Below are 17,903 nucleotides of genomic sequence, written 5' to 3'. Positions count from 1 at the left end.
AAGGGTACCCTTGAGGATCCCACAGTCTGCCCAAGAGGCACAACGTGGAAACTCATGTGCAATCTAGTGGATTCTGTATCATGGGATCACCTGGGGCCTGTGTCCCTCTAGGATCTCCCAGGAGGCTCTAGAATTCCCCCAGCAGTCTCCAGGATCTCCTAGGATGCTCTAGCACTCCCCCAGGAGTTGGCTTGCCCACTTGCTGCACTGGGTCACTGCTCCGTGGCAGAAGTGGTCTCTGCTTCGAGAGGGACCCAACTGGGAGCTGTGGCCAGAACAAGGGTCATCGGGGATGGGGGACACTGGTGTGAAGGACGGGCTGGGGTGGCACTGGGCACAGTGAAGAAGCTCAACTCACAGGAGTCTCTACTTTTCCGAGTCAACTGTCCCCTCTTCTGACTTCCCCTGTCTGAGTGTCTCTTATCCCAGACTTTGAAGGAGTACTTACTCAGCTGGTTCCATAGGACACCAGGCTCTCTAGATCTTTACCTGGGATCCCCACCACCCACTTTTTCCCTTCTATCTGCAAAACAAGTTTGACAAGTGTGGTAGCTTATTGGTCCCTGATGGTGACTCCTCACCTCACAATCATATCCAGGGTCAAGAGACATCCTGTAAGAAAGCCTGGTTGTTATTTGCTTCGCCACGGCTTGCTTTTCTTTGAGAATTACCTGGTCAATAGCCTCAAGGATTAAAATTTCCATCAAGTTCTTCCCTCCACCGAGGTAAAGTGTGTCTAGTCAAGTCTGCTCCACCAGGGGGGTACTACTTGTTTACTTTTACTTAGTTTCTTCCTACGTAGCATTTACTTTCCACAAAACCAGAAACTTTGCTGAACTTAGAATAATGCTTCGAACACATGATCATCAGAAGCTGTGCACCGCAAGTAGCTGGGAATGGACTGAGCGCTAGGGCAGGAGGCCTTCTCCTTGTGCCTTTGCTCGAGCTTCTGGCGGGAGTGCCCTCTCTGACCTCTGCCCTCCCCATTCTGTGCCCACCTCTGCCCTTTCATCTCTGTCTAACTGTGGCTATGGGGTTATTTTGGCTACCTACCACCTGTCACCAAGCCATCCTTGCACATGCTTCCTTTGGACATCTGTTCCTACTTGACAAGATCTTGCTTGCGTGGCCATCTTCTCCTGGTGAGTTAAGGAGAACAGGCTGCATTCAGGGCTGGTCTGTGACAAGTGCTGAGGGTATGTAGACAGATAAGCCCAGATCCTTCCTTCAGGGGTCTGCTGCCAAAGTGGGGACAGTCAGTGCTTTGGGGTACTGGATCCAGTTTCCCATCTTTCTCAGGAGTTCCCCTTGGCTAACAATTGATTTATTTTCAGGCAGTTTTGCAAGCTGGTTGCCAAACAGCCCTCTGTTAAATTAATGGGGAACTACCACCATAGGCTCACTACTGACATCAGTTTGGCAAATATCATCCAGAAAACTATCCTGCAGGAGTCAGTCAGCTATATGGAAGTTAGAATGAATATGATCATGGACTCCATCTTACTTATGTTTTCTGATCTGTCATTGGTACCAGTGACATTTAATTTTTATTTTTCTTTCTGGAGAGCTGAATGTTTGCTAACCATTAACTAGCAGCCTCTTGATCCATACCCTGTATTGGGATTGTTCTGGGTTTGAGGACTTCTTCGAGGAGATCCTGGCAGTGTGTGATTAGAGAGCAGATGAACTGGGTCCCATGAAATTAGAAAATGCATCCCAGGGACTGGAGAGATAGTTTAGTGATTAAGGAGCTTGCCTGCAAAACCCATGGAGCCGTGTTCAACTCTCCAGATCCCACATAGGCCAGACACACAAAGGTGAGACAAGTGCAAGGTTGCACACCAATTCTGTCTCTCTCTAAAATAAAAAATTAAATTAATTTTTCAAAAAAGTTTTAAAAAAGAAAATTTGGCCCAGAGGTGATGAGCTGAATTTTAGAAAAGAACTTAGAGGAGACTGGCTTACATACCTGCTTACAATCACAGGCTTCCCTGGTGGCCACACAAGGTCTAGACCTGGTTCCCCAGCACATGCCAACTTGAACACCAGCCTTGTTGATGCTCTTCCTGGCTCCTAGCTCCTCTTTCTTAGTTCTCAAGGTCATATACATTCGCTCAGCTTCTCTCTCTCTGTCTCTCTTTCTCTAAGCCTTTTCCAAGAAAGAGAGGGAAGAGTGAGGGGAAGGGGTAAACTCTGTAAGGCATTCTGAGGTCACATCTGCCACAGCCTGTCAGACATCCTTCACTCATGCTCTGACAGATGCATCCAAATAAATCAGTCCACAGCAGAAAAGGGCTTAGAGAGTTCCAAGTTTGGTGAAACTAGATCTGGTGTAGAGGTAGGGGGAGGGAGAGAAGGAGAGAGAGAGAAATAGAGAAAACCAGGAGGGGCAGGATCCAGGCCAGACTGTGTGCTGGTGCTCTGAAGGGAGTTCTGGAGACAAATCCCATGGGAAACGTCTGCACCTTCGCTGGAGTGGCTTCCAGCATCTCCCCGCTCAGCTGTGCCTTTGAGCTAATGATTCCAACCAGTGTAAGAGCACGTAGCTGCCTAATTCTCAGTAGGTTCCTAGACCTTGGTGCCCAGGGTTAATGAGGCAGCATTGGAAAGGCTCAAGGTCAGGGTCATGTATGGATAGGGTTGAGAGGCCTGGGATGACCCATCTGTAGTTGGATGGAGGAATTTGGTTTCCTATCTCCAGAGTTGTGCAGTAAGAAGACCTTCTGGGCTTGAGGTTGCTCCCATGGAGGTCAGATTTTCCATGCATTCAGACATGTGGCTTATTCTCATGGTGCAAAGGATCACAGAGGCTTCCTTCTCAGGAGCTTTTGGGCTTGACATACTCCCTTCTTCTGAGGTATGAAGTTCAAGGGTGGAGTTATGTACAATCCCTTATTCCACTGCCTCCATTCCAGACTCATGAGGACAAAGTGGGAAGTGTCCTGCCTAGTTAAATCCCTTTCACTATGACTAGAGCATGTTCCCTCTATGGACCAGAGACCAGGAGCCCAGGAGCCCAGGGTTTACTACTGCTCATGTGAGTTTTTTTTTTTTTTTTCCTGCTTCAGAAAACAGAGAAGCCTCAGCCTCACTTCCTCTTAACCTGGGGATTGCCACTGGTGTTAGGGAGGGGTCACAGCAGGTGGGACTGGGTCCACCTGTGTAGGTAGATGAGGTTTGGGGGGGATGCATCTTAGATGAGGCATTGGAACCTGGACTCAGTTTGAAAAGGTGATCAGACAGGGCCTAGGGAGGAACTTAGTGCTGTTGTAATGCTAAATAGACAGGTTGTCACACTGCCTTCTAAATACTTATGTTTGTACTCACAGATTAGGTCTGCTGTCAGCCTTGATCCCAGAAGTTTCTTTTGATAGTGGGAAGAAGTTAATGTAGAGATCTACAGCTGACAGAACTGCTGAGAATAAGTGACTCTTGCATATTCAGTCCTAAAGGGGACAGAGATCTGTCTATATCACCCCCTCCAAGGCTCAGAGAACATTGCTAAAGAGTGGGTGGGAAGAATGCCAGAGCCAGGGGATGGGGAGGAGTGCTGTGGAAAGTTGTCCTCAGTACTCAATGTGACCATCGAACTCTGAAATTCAAGTCACCTGTGGTTTCCTGCAAAAGACTGAGTCTATCAACATTCCATCATGGGCAGGGGAGGGACTCACTGGAGACCGTTCCTCCCAGAGTAACTATTGATGGTTAGTGGTTGCTGGAGGCAGGGGAGGTATGTTCTTCAGTGGTGTAGCCACCGGTAAATTTCTCATGCTCCAAAACAATCCCCACCCAAGCTCATGCAAGAACCCTAATTTAACTCAGTGGGTTTTCTCACAAAAAGACATGGAAGATGAAAACATGAAGGAGATTAGTTGGGAAAGAAGAAGGGGTTTGATGGGAGTGGGAAGGGATAAGAGAGGGTGATGGGGAGTGAATATCATCAAATTGCATTCTATATATTGTGAAATTGGTGAAAATAAAACACTTAAGAACCAGTGAGACAGGTGACCAGAGCAATACTGGGGGGAGTAACTTGGGAGTATTCATTCATTCCAGGCCAAGGCCAGCTCACTGCCTGCCTTCTTACTGATATATGGAATCCAGGCCACTGCTCTCCAGCCAGGAGCCACAGGAAACAAACCTGTCCTGTTACTCTGGCCCTCCTCGCCAGTCTGCTGGGTGCGGGCTGTCGCCAGACAGAGGTCAGGAGCCAGCAGGTGAAAGGTGCCCCCGATGGAGGCTTACCTCACTCGGCTGGCATCAGGGCTGACTCAGAGCACAGGGTCTTGTATCACTGGCGCCTCTCATGACCCCCTTGGCAGTTTCCCCTCCAAGCATAGACCCGGCCAAGCTTGGCTGCACTTACATAACGGAATATGGTTGTACCTAGTGTGTAGGCAATGGCAAAGTCCAAAAATAACTGCTGTTGACCGATAACAATGTAAAATGCAACTTAGAGGTAGGGTGGAAAATGAGAAGGGATGAAAGCAAGAACCATTGCTAGTGCCATTGATGGACAAGGACCAGACAGAGGTTCTCTTTTCTTCCTTTAACCACTATCCTGCTTATGACAACTCTTTCCCATTTCTTTCCATAAGTGACAATAATACTGCCTGGTGCCGTACATGGTTTTCAAATCACGTTCCCCCTTGAGAGCTGTGCTAAAGATCATCTGATAACGAGAGGAGAAGCCATCATTCCTTTACATGCTAGTAAGCTGAGATGGAATTCATGTGGACTTACCTTGTAAGAGGAAGAATGATTTTGGAGTGTCCTGATTCCAAATCTAGAGCTATCTTCTTCTGCCTCATATACCTGTGCCGGATCCACTGAGCACCTTTGCCTAGGCTAACAGCTCGTAGGTCTGGGAAGCAAACCTATGATGAGCCTTCACTCGCATTAGGTGATATGGACGGTCAGAAAGGGCATACCTTTGAGAGGGTTACAGGGCAGTTTAAGCAGAAACTGAGAAAGTAAAATATGGATGCCGAATCCAACTTGAGTTTCATATATAGAGTAAGCCTGTCTCAAATATGACATCAGACACAGCTTATATAAGAATTCAAAAATGCAATTTGAGCCGGGTGTCTTGTGTTTTGTCTCAAAATGCTATTTTCATGGCCCCTGCACTATAGAATGTAGCCATTATTTTCATTATTAGTAAGATCATCTGTATTAGGATTTTAGATAATTAGCTAGTGAATACTAGCCAACAGTGTGTTCTAGAATCAAGAAATCAAGGTTCAGAGCTGATTTTCAGGGTGGATTTAAATTTAATTCTAACTAATAAGTAGATGGGTCTGGTTGAACCTTGGATCATTCCAGTTTATAGAGCCACTGCTGATTGGCTTTTACTGTTCCTGACTCTTGAATGCTGCCCTCTTCCCATTGTTTAGCTTCTTGCTTTTTTCTGCCATTGTATTTCAGTTTGTTTAACTTCCATTGACAACTCTTCAAGTTCACCAACTTTTTCCGCAGCTGTGTTGTCTGTGGATGAATCAGCCACTGGCTTGAGGCAGCAAGAACTAGCTTCTCTGAAATGGAGAGAGGTGTGAGGGGGAGGGACTGGTCACAAGACCTTCCTGTGGTGGAGGATGGGCGATCCTCAGAAGGAAGACTGAGGGGCTCTGATCTCCAACTAAGTGGGGGCCTTTCCAGACAATGCACTTCCTTTATTGTTATTACTAAGGGAAGTGAGTTTTTTTCTGCCATTACACCTAAAGTATCAAGGTAGATCCCATTTGGAGATGGGGTGAGACCCTTCAGCCTAGTAAAAGATAAATGGAAATTAAAAGGTGTCACAAGCAAAAGTCAAGGCTGGAAAACTTTCATCTCTAGGAGACAGTCTTTGTCCCCTGTTGTAGGGTAGGGCTGGATCTCTTGCCCTCTCAATAAATTCAGTGACTACAATACTAGTCCAGGAGGCTATGCTAGGTAGATCCTTGAGGTAATTGTCCATATTGTAAAGACCACGACATCTATTGTGTGCCTAACAGAGCAAGGCTCCTGTGGCAGCAAGTTAAATGTTATCTAGGACCCAGGCTCTGACTTAGGGAGTTTTTAGTCAAGAAATAATTTGGGATGCTTTTCTCAGAATTTTTTGTTAATATCTTTTCTCCTGTCATTCAAGTTTTAGCTGAAATTTTTTTTTTTTTTTTACACTGACAAGCCTTTCCTAAAAGTTGATTTTCCCTCCTTTCCACATAATCCTTCAGTAGTGATCAAGATCTGCTGGTTTCTTGGTTATTTCCCACTAATATCTTCCCTTATTGGCTCCAACGTCCAGCAAGGATCTGGGACAGTCTCCTCTTCTGTGCTACATTCTATGCCCTTGGCTACTAAAGAACAGGTATCTACTCAAGTTTACGTAATGGATAAGTGAAGGGAAGGAAAGGTCTCTGGTTGTCATGTAGCCACACAGTAGGATGAACATTTGACTTAAAGAGGAATTGAGAGTTCTTTTCAAACCTTCCACTGCATCTGGCCAGATTTCTAGCCTTGGAAACATTTTGCAGGAATGAAGGCAGAACATGGTCTCAGGCTGCGAGCTCTTGGAGCATCATGGGTGTGCGGTTCTTCTTCCACAGTGGTCAACACAGCAGAATTTACCAGATATGTTCCTGACTGACTGATCAGTGAAGGCTTTCAGCCGAGGTGGGCTGTGGCTCAGTGTTCCTTTGTAACAGTGTGCATCCTCTGTCCAGTTTTGGGAGGCAGGAGGGAGGCGAGTTTCTGGGAACCCTGAAGGACAAAGGACAAGAGTTCACAAAATGTGGCTGCACAGGAATCTATTTATACAATCAGAAAATCTCCCCCATAGTTCAGCAAATCAATTTAGAGCAACGATTTTTGAAGCACATCTCCTACAGGAGGTAAGTGTGAGTTTTAAACACTCAAACAAATCGTAAAAAGCCAGCAGTAGCTGTCAGTTCTGCTAAGTCTCCCCTTTACAGGGTCTGCTTGAACTGTGGAGGAAAGAGTCTTTTGTAGCACTTAGGTCAAAGGTTTGGTGGCTACAGGTGCTAGGGTTACCTTGGAATTTGACCCCAGAGCTTCTAAGTTAAACAGACCTGCCTTTGCCTCAACGCCCACACACACCAAAAAAAAAAAAAAAAAAAACCTCAAACAGGACGAGGGAGTATGGTGTGCAGAATACAAAAGGTCCTGGGGGCGGGGGAACAGAGACATTAAAGAGACAAAACTGATTAATTCATTGTTTAATCAGGTATTTATTCTGCCATGTTTATTCATCTCTAACAAAGGGCCTTGTTGGGGCTGGTAGGGTGAGTGAGATAAGGCCTTGACCCACTCAGGTGGCACCTTAATAGGGAAAAGGATGCAGGTGCTGGAGGAGGTATGGGGAGAATAAGGGACTTGAACCAATATATACTGGCTTTGAGATGCCACAGGACACTGGGTTAGAGTCATCTATCAACAAATCTGCCAACAATGAATACAACCCCTCTCCTGAGCCCCAAAGTCACAAAACTGATCTCCCAGCAAGCTTTCCCCTTGGGTATTTAAACTCAGCACATCCCGAACTCAATTTCTTTCCTTTAAGCATTCCTCCTGGATAGCAGCCATTCTCTGGGGATAGCACCCCCATGTAGCCAAGCCCAAAGCCCAGACACCTCCAGAACCTTCCCTTTCCCTTTCTGCCCATTTTCCACCCACGCAACTCCAAGTCCTTTAATTTCACATGAAAAAAATCTCTTTTGAATGCTCACCTTCCTGCTTCTGTGTCTTAAGTCCTAGCCTAGATCACCATCACTTCCCACCTGGGCCCCTTCTTGTCTTGGTAAGACGATGACATTGATCAAGGTTCTCTGGAGGAACAGAACTGATAGAATGTGTATGTATTATAAAGCTGCTTATTAGGTTGTCTTATACAGTATGGGATGGGATGTTCAGACAATGGTTGCCTGAGGATTTGAGAGTCTGAGAACCTGGTGACTGCTCATTCCATAATGCCTCAGGAGTCCCAGTTCGGCACCAAAGGCCTGGAGGGTTCCTGGTGAGCTGTTGGTCTTTGGTACACATGAGATGGCTGAAGAAGCTGGGTTCTGATGTCTGTGAAAGATGGCAGCAAGAGCAGAGATATCCAGCAAAGAGCAAGGATAGCCAGAAAAAGACACTGCTTTTCCTACAGCCTCTTTACACACAGGTAATACTGGAAGGGCTTCCTACTCTGGGGTGGCAGGGTCTTCCTCCCTCAATTAATTCTTCCTGGAAATTCCCTAATTGACCTGACCAAGAGGTGTAATTCTTACATTATTCCTCATCTGATCAGCTTACAATAGAAATTAAGTATCACGATGCCCATATTGTTAATGTAGCTCTCAGGACACATGGGATTGGCCCTCTGACTTAACCCTTTGTCTGCCTCTTTTCTCATTTGCTCAGCTTGAACCGCATGCATGTTTTTCTGCCCCTCTGACTTGCCTCTTTCCTTCCCTCTTCTGCAAAGCTATTGCACATGTTATCTGTGGTAGGCAGAACATTGGCCTTAGAACCAGAGGCAAAGGGGAGGTTAAGGTTTCAGATGGAATTGAGGCTGTCAATCTGCAGTCTTGAACAGACAGGACATCTGGATCATCTGGTCAGGCCCAGAGTGGTCACAGGGTCTTTAATGGTGGAAGAGGGAGACAGAAGAGAGAGTTGCAGTGCAGGACCCCATTCCTCATTGCTAGGGCTGAAGGTGGAAGCGTGGCACAAGCCAAACGCTGTAGGCAGCATTTAGCAGCTGTAGATATCAAAGAGAGTCCTGGAGCTTTCAGATAGAAGGATGGTCCTGAGACCCGTGTCACACACTCTAACCTATAGAACTGTATGATAAATGTGTGTTGTCTGAAGCTATTGATGTGGTGGTTCCTGACAGCATCTAGCGACTGGCAACAAGTACGTGTTGCCTGAAGCACTCTTTTCTCCCTTTGTTGTCTCATCAGCTCCTAGTTTTACATAAGCACTATTTTCTCAATGAGCCAATTCTTCTCAGGGTCCCTTGTGGTAGATGAAACATAAAATGCCCCCCATGGCTTCATGTGTTTGTGATTAAACCTCATACATAATTCACAGCTGATGGAGCCTTGCTTGGTGGGGGGAATGTGCTACAGAGTGTGGGCCTTGGGCTTTACTAGTTTAGCTCAACCCAGTGTTCATAGCTAGCTCACTCTCTAGGCTTCCTCCCCACTGGTGTGGAGATGTGACGCCTGGTGGCCTGCTCCTGCCATGCTTTTCCCGTCGTGTTGAAACTTTCCCTCAAAACTGTAAGCCAGAAATAAACCCTTTCCTTCTGCGAACCCTTTCTGGTCAGATGTTTTGTCCCAGCAAAGAGAACGCAACTACTATGTTTTAGCCTCTTCTTAAAGTAGATTGTCCTAGCTTTCTTTTCTTGTTCTTTTGAATAATTTTCTCTCATTACAATTGTTTATTTAAAACGCAATGGACTATGTTGGCTGAAACATAGATGAAACATGGAAGCCTATTTATTGGCTTGGGTTTGAATCTTGTCTCTATGTCTGGATTCTGTGTGCTCTTTTGCAAGTCACTTAACTTCTCTACATACATTTTAGTTATTCTCTTGGGGTAGAAGGGATATTGATAGCATCAGCCCCCTTTGAACTACTGTAAGACTTGGTGGAATTAATGAAGTACTCACAGGGTGTGCCACAGAATGAGCCACTTCCGGTCTGCACCCAAGGTTGATCTCTCTCCACAGTGTAGCCACAAGGTTACTAAAGGTGGAAGAGGGGAGTATGAACAGAGGGGTAAGGCGATTTATAGGCCACTGCATTCAATGCATGTAAAGGTGGGTTGTATCTTCTTGAGTACAAAGGCTGTGGTTACTTCTGCTTGCCGTTTTATTCCACAGGGTTCGGTATACAGTTTGAACAAGTGCTCAATAAATGCATAAAGAATGAATGAAACTGTGACTTGCGCTTATAATCCCTGCATCCCAGAGGCTGAGGTAGGCAGTGTTGCTGGGAGTTTGAGGCCAGCCTTGGTTACAGGTTAACTTTCAGGCTAGCCTGAGCGAGTGAGCGAGCGAGCGAGCGAGAGACCCTACCTTAAAAGAAAATAAAAATGCTGCATGGCATGTGGCCTCAGGCCCAGGAAACGGTGAAATTGCCACTGCTGTCAAGGGGCAGCTGTCATGCTAAAGAGTGACTGTAAGAACGGTGAGCCTGCAGGCACAACGCTGTCTGTCTCCTGGTCTGTCTGCAGAGCTTTGGGAGGAAGCTGCTGCCCAGAGCCTCTCTTCCCCTCATCTGCAACAGCCTGAGAAGCTCAAGGCCTCTGGATCTGAGAGTTTGATGCAGCATGAAGAAAGCAAGGCTGCCCTCCTTAAAGCCACGGTGGTTATCACTTTCTGAAAGCAGGGAGACTTTATCTCGAAGTAGATAGTTCTTCAGCTTTTAAGAAGACAGATTTTCATGTTAGTCTAAATGTCAGAAAGATTTGAGCAAATGGGATGAAAATTTGGCATAAGTAGTTGACCCTCACTTTTGGCTTCCTTCATACACTATCAGCTAGAAAATGAAAGCAATTCGCTTGTCTGTTTTGGGTTTTCTCTTATAGAGTAGATCTCTTGAAATGCTGTTTATCTTCAGAAAAGGGCTTCTTGGGAAAGGAACTACAGGCAGATAAGCACACGGGGTTCCTGTATGGAGTGCAGAAATGGGTGCTGAAGGAAGTAAGTACAGCCTGCTCTTCGGATGGGAGTGCCATCTCAATGGACAGGACTTCACAGGGTGTTTTGCATCAAGGAAGAATAAAGTCCCCACATCTTTCAGCTTGGGGGTTCCAAGGGTGAGGCTGACCATCTAGCACAACGCGGTAAACAGAAACCCTTAGGAACCTTTTTATTCTGAGAGGTGTCAGCAAGTAGGAGGGTAGATACTGCTGCCCTCTACTTTAAAGGGGGCGTCTGGAGGACTGACTGAGGTAGTGCTAAGTCAAAGGGGACACGCAGAGACTCAGGAAAAACCTGTTTCTCTCCTTTCTGCGGTGACTGGAAGGACAGTGAGCTAAGGGGCTCCCCAGGAAGAAGGCGAGCCCAGGAAAAGGGCTGAGTCTGTGTTTAAACTGGAGGCAAGGTCTGGGCTTCCAAGAGAGCCTACTGACACACCTCTTTCCTAAGGGGCTGATCCCAAGGATTGCGTTGATCATATCCAAAGGAAGCCAATGGCAGTTAGTGACCTGACCGGACTAATCACATCCTCAATTGTATGTCTGTTTTATGCACACTGCCATGAGCCAAGCCTCATGTAGATTTTGTTACTACAACTTCTTTGTCTTTGCAAATTGATGTGCTCTTGGTGGGGCCGGGGTAGGGGTGGGTGATGTGCCTAAGCCTCTGACCTGTGTCAGCAGATGAAATGGCAGAGTTTCTCCAGAGAAAAGTATCCAGGTAAGAGTGACTATGATCTCAGAGGACAGCACTACAATCACAAGCATATAAAAAGGCCATGTGAGGGAGTTATTATGATCAAAGTTCATATATATTTGTATACCTGTATACAAATTATCAATCAAATTAAAAAGAATTATATGCAAATTAAAAAAAAAGACCATGTCGTGTTTTGAGATATTGGAATGGGGACAGACTGAGTAAGACAAAGTCAAATGTAAATCCAACGGGCTGGTCTTACAAATGAGTAGGGGACGAAGTAAATGGTGATGTGGTCAACGCTGCATATCAGATGTCAGTACCAGAGACGTGATTAGAAGCCAAGTTACTTACCATAGCCTTCACCAGCGGCATTCTCTCCTGGGGGAATTTAATACACTTACTGTTCTCTGAATCAGTTATATATGTAATAGGTAGGGAAGAACTTTTAATACTTTTAGCTGTTTTTATTTGTCTTGCTTTTTTTTTGTGAGACAGGATCTTAAGTTGCTCAGGCTGGTCTTGAATTCACTGTGTAACTGAACATGTTTTGATCTCCTGATTTTCTTGCTTCACAAGTCCTGGGACTATGTGCACCACCATAGCCAGGTGACAATTTTAGATTTTACTGTTATAAAATAACAATCTATTAATGAAAGTTGTCAAAAAATTATAGGAAGTTTTTTTTTTTTTTTCAAACAATTACACTCTATTTTCCCATGCAGTTGGTGTTTTGTGTTTGTTGTTTTTTCAGAAGCGGGAACCATTTGTTGAAAACAAAATTCATTACAGATTACTCGTATTGAGTTCTGTAATACATTATCCTATCAAAGCCTTACGCTAGCACTGGGGACATGGCTCACTCAGTGCAATGTTTGCTTTGTAAGGACAAGGGGCTGAATTTAATGCTCAGAATCCATGTGAAAAAGAAATCCAGGGGGGCTGGAGAGATGGCTTAGCAGTTAACTGCTTGCCTGTGAAGCCTAGGGATCCCGTTTTGAGGCTTGCTTCCCCAGGACCCATGTTAGCCAGATGCACAAGGGGGCACATGCATTTGGAGTTTGTTTGCAGTGGCTGGAGGCCCTGGCACACCCATTCTCCCTCTCTCTGTCTCTCCCTCTTTCTCTCTCTGCTGCTCTCAAATAAATAAAAATAAAATAAAATAAACAAAAAAAAAATCCAGGTACGGGGGTGCATGCAGTGATAGGCGGGTCCCTGAGGCTCACTGGCCAGCCATTTGATAAACTGCAAGCCAATAAGTGACTTTGTCTCATAAAAGATAGACAATCCCTGAGGAAAACACACACACACACACACACACACACACACACACACACGCACACACATGCACATCCTATACTTGGATAAGTTTCGTTTGTGGCAAGGGGATTTAGCTCCACTTGTGGGAAGAGCTTTCAGTATGTGATCTTCAGGGTTAACATGAAGGGGGTGATTATGATAGTCTCACTAGTTCTTGTAGTTGACTTTTCGGTTATTGGAAAAGTCAGCAAGACTGAGAACAGCATTTCCGCAGTAGTCTCTTTTGGTCAGATAACAGGTGGAATATATAATTCACCTCTGAAACATGCTATAATAGAAACACATTTAGCTGTTTAAAAGGCTGGCTAAAGAAGAGCCAAAGATGGCAGGGAGTGGGGAAGGAAGGAAGAGAGAGGCTGACTGACGGGTTAGCAGGGATGTGGGAAGAAATCCAGAGTGTGTTTACTTATTTACTAGTAGTGTTCTAATGACTTTAGAGTCACTGGAAATACTGAGAAACAATCTGAGTATTTTTAAAACTTTATTTATTTGAGAGAGAGATAAAGGGAGAGAGGGAGAGACAGAATAGGTGCACCAGGGCCTCTAGCCACTGCAAATGAACACCAGATGCGTGTGCCCCTTTATGCATCTGGTAAACATGGGTTCTGGGGAATTAATCCAAGGCCCTTTGGCTTTGCAGGCAAAGGCCTTAACCACTAAGCAATCTCTCCAGCCCCACATTCTGAGTATTTTGACGCTAAGAGGTCACTGAGGAGCTGAGAACATTCAGAGGAAAGGTGGTGGAGTGGTATCCAGGAAGGAGAAGCCAGGTTGCAATGTACTGAAGAATGTATCAGATGTTTAGAAATGGTTCAAGTAACCTGTGTGATCTTTCCTAACATCTATAACTTTATCTTCTTTTCTTCCAGCAATATGTCTTCCCTCCAAGCCCCTCCTGTGAGGGTCTTCAATATTTGCTTTAGTTAACAAAATGCTGAGCCTCTAGGCTCCCTTTCCCACCCTAATGGCTGGCCTTGAGTTCCCGTCTGCTGATGCTGGCTTCAGATTACTACTGCATAGTTAAGTTTTGCTCCCAAAATACTTCCCAAGGATGGAAGAGGCAGGATGTAGCTTGGCCTTCAGCCACATCTCCTTCATAGAGTGTCCACCACGAGATCCCCTGGCAGGAGCCATAAAAGCAGGGAGTGAAATGCTATGAAAATGGCTTCCTAAACTTATATTGAAAAATATTCCTTGTCATGTAATCCTAAATTGCAATACGGTTTGAATGAGTCATAAAAGTGAGATCTTGATCTTTTATCGCCGTAAGTTTCAATTCCTGCGTGAGTTTGTTTGATTTATGGTCTCAAAATAGATGAACGTTTCTCTTCTGTTCTGGCTTCTCGTCTTAGTCTGTTTTATGCTGCTACACCTGGGCCTGGGTAACTGATGAGAGGCAGCAGTTGATTGACTCCTAGTTGTGAAGGCTGAGAAGTCTAATCTCAAGGCACCTACATCTAGATAGGGTCTGCTTGCTGACACAACAAGGCAAAAAGCATCATGTGGTGGAAAAGCAGAAGGGGAAAGAGAAGAGAATCCTCAAGAGGGAACAAATCCACTCCCAACACAATGGACTTACTCCCCCCAAATTAGCATCAGTGCATTGATGAGAGTGGAGCCCTTGCAACCCCAACAGAACATCATGACCCCAACACAACACCTTGATCTAAACACAACATCACGATCCCAACACAACACCATGATCTAAACACAACATCATGACCTCAACACATCTTGACCCCAAGACAACATCATGACCCCAACATAACATCATGACCCTCACACAACATCATGACCCCAAAACAACACCATGGCCCCAACATAACAACATGACCCCAATATAGATGCCATAAAATACAGAAACAGTTAAGTTTTAATGTCAGTTTTGGAGGTATCAAACATTGAAAACCTCAAAAACGTCTTTCTCTATTCTTCATTCACTCCTCCCTTCTTCACAACTTTTCCTTTTTCTCCTCCACTTTTTGCTTACTATTTTAGATGTATATTATTTTTTTTCTTTAAAAATGACTTCCAAAAACCATGCCAGGTTGCTGGGGTGATGGCTCAACAGTTAAAAGCACTTGCTTGCAAAACCTTCCAGTGCAGGTTCAATTCCCTAGTACCCATGGGAAGCTAGATGCACAAAGTGGCCCATGCATCTACAGTTTGTTTGCAGTAGGAAGGGGCCCTATTCTCTGCATTTCTCTCTCAAATGAATAAATAAAAACATATATATTTAAAAGCACACTAGTAATATCTGAATACATCACCATTGCAGGGAGGGTGCACGTGGACCTCTCAGTAATAGAGAGGTTTTTAATTCCTTCCTTAGAAAGAATGACCATGGTCTGTGATACCCTCTTCACATCCTTGCCACTCAAAGTGAGGTTTACAGAATGCCAACATCAACAGTCCTGATGGTCTTTTTTGAGGCGCAAAATCTCAGCCACATGCGAAGTTCATTGGTTCAAAGATAAACATTGTAACAAGGTTCTCAAGTGGCTCTTATATCCATCAATTGCGAGCAGCGCTATACTCTAGGTGAGACAATTTTGCACTGCTCAGTTACCTTTAAAAATTTTTAAACATTAGCTAACAAATTTATAGGTTTCCAGATGGGCTTTCATACATTCTTCTCCTCCCCCCCCTGCTTTTTCTTCCAGGTAGGGTCTCACTCTAGCTCAGGCTGACCTGGATTTCACTATGTCCTCTCAGGATGGCCTTGAACTCATGGAGATCCTTGTATCTCTGCCTCCCCAGTGCTGGGAGAAAGGCGTATGCTGCCACGCCCAGCTCATACATCCTTCATTTTGGTTGATTCTCTCTCCCCATCTTCACCTTATCTCTCTTCCTGCCTTCCCTTTTCCTGCTATATCATTTTCCTTTTACCCCTCAGCTACATTTAAAATATATTTTGAGCACATATCTTTGATATGTAAGTTTATGAACTATATATAGGATCTCCTGTCAATAACAAGTAATCTATAAGGACTTTTTTTGAGAAAGGGTCTCAAGTAGCCAAGGCTGGCCTAGAAGTCACTATGTAGCTTATGGAAATGAAGCTGACTTTGATCTCCTGATCCTCTTGCCTCCACCTCCCCAGTGCTGTGATTGTAAGTGTGAGCTACTAAGACAAGGAGTAAAAAGATGCTTGTAGACTATTTGTATGTGCATAGTTATACACATACACTCTCTCTCTCTCTCTCTCTCTCTCTCCCTCTCTCTCTCACACACACATACATGCAGAGAGAGAGGAAAGAGAGTTAGATCTGTGTTGTTTTATAAAGTTAAACTACTTTTTAGAATTTTTTATTTTTTTTTAAATTATTTATTTGGTGGAGTAAGAGAGAAAGAGGAAGGGAGGGAGGGAGAGAGAAGAGAGAGACAGAGAGAGAGAGAGACAGAGAGAGACAGAGAGAGAGAGAATGGGTGTGCCAGGGTCTCCAGCCACTGCAAACAAACGCCAGACGCGTGCGTAACCTTGTGCATCTGGCTTATGTGGGTCCTGGGGAATGGAACCGAGGTCATTTGGCTTTGCAGGCAAACATCTTACCCACTAAACCATCCCTCCAATTCTTTATTGGACTGAAGGACAAAAATCTCATGATCTCCTTAGATGCAGAAAAAGTATTTGACAAAAATCCAACATCCCTTCATGATAAAAGTCCTACAGAGACTGGGAATAGAAGGAACATATCTCAACATAATAAAGGCTATTTATGACAAGCCTACAGCCAACATAATACTAAATGGAACGAAACTTGAAGCTTTTCTACTAAAATCAGGAACAAGACAAGGGTGTCCACTGTCCCCACTTTTATTTAATATAGTACTGGAAGTCTTAGCCATAGCAATAATGCAAGAGACACATAAAAGGGGTAAACATTGTAAAGGAAGACCTCAAGTTATCAATATTTTCAGATGATATGATTCTATACATAAAAGACCATAAGTACTTTACCATCAAACTGTTAAACCTGATAAATGCTTATAGCTATATAGCAGGATACAAAATAAACACACAGAAATCAGTCTACCTATATGCCAAGAACAAACATACAGAGGATGAAATCCGAGAATCACTCCCATTACAATTGCATCGAAATAAATAAATAAATAAATAACCTTGGAATAAACCTAACCAAGGAAGTGAAGGAGCTCTGCAATGAAAACTTTAAAGCACTCAAGTGAAAAATTGTGAAAATCGTTTTACATTTTAAAAAAGGTATTTATTTGAGACTGAGAGAGAGAGAGGGAGAGAGAATAAGAGAGAGGGAGAGAGAGAGAGAGAGAGAGAGAGTGAGAAAGAAGTAGATAGAGAAAGAGGAAGTGTATAAAACTATTTTTAAGTGTTATATTTAGACCATTTACATTTAATGTGATTATTGACAACGTTGGATTAATATCTACCATATTTAAATATTTTTTATGATTTATTTTTGAGAAAGAGACAGAGAAAGAGAGAGGCAGAGGGGGAGGGCAGAGAGAGAGAGCATGAGCAAGAGAGAGAGAGAGAGAGAGAGAGAGAGAGAGAGAGAATGGGTGCACCAGGGCCTTTCAGCACTATGAATGAACTCCAGACACGTGTGCATCTTTGTGCACATATGTGGCATTGCGTGCTTACATCATTGTAAATCTACTAGGTGTGACCTGGAGATTCGAACATGTGTCCTTAGGCTTCACAGGCAAGCGCCTTAATCGCTAAGCCATCTCTCCACCCATCTATCATATTTTTAAATATCTACCAATAATTTCTATTATTCTTTTTCCCCTTCTACTCTTTTCCATATTCTTTGTGTTTTTTCTTTCTCCTTCTCTTGAGAACAGGGTCTTTTAATGGAGCCCAGGCTGGTCTTCAACTCATGAAGTAGACCAGGCTGGCCTTAATCTCATGCTTATCCTGTATCATCATGCCCTGCTCCCCTTCCTGGCATTTCAGATGAGCATTTTATATAGTTCCATTTTCTATTCTCTCTTAGCACATCAAAAGCACAGTTTAATTTGTATACACTGTTTTTTTCCAGTGCTAGAGATTGAACCCAGGGCCTTGTGTATGCTACCCCACTGAGCTTTGTCCCCAGTCTTTCAAATACACACACACACACACACACACACACACACACACACACACACACACACTCACACACAGTAGTTGCCCAGAGTTTATGGTGTACTTTGGCGATTTGAATGTAAA

The sequence above is a fragment of the Jaculus jaculus genome, chromosome 4, assembly GCF_020740685.1.
Source record: "Jaculus jaculus isolate mJacJac1 chromosome 4, mJacJac1.mat.Y.cur, whole genome shotgun sequence".
Lineage (NCBI taxonomy): Eukaryota > Metazoa > Chordata > Mammalia > Rodentia > Dipodidae > Jaculus > Jaculus jaculus.
The sequence above is the reverse complement of the archived record's forward strand: the minus strand, read 5'-3'. Positions refer to the sequence as shown.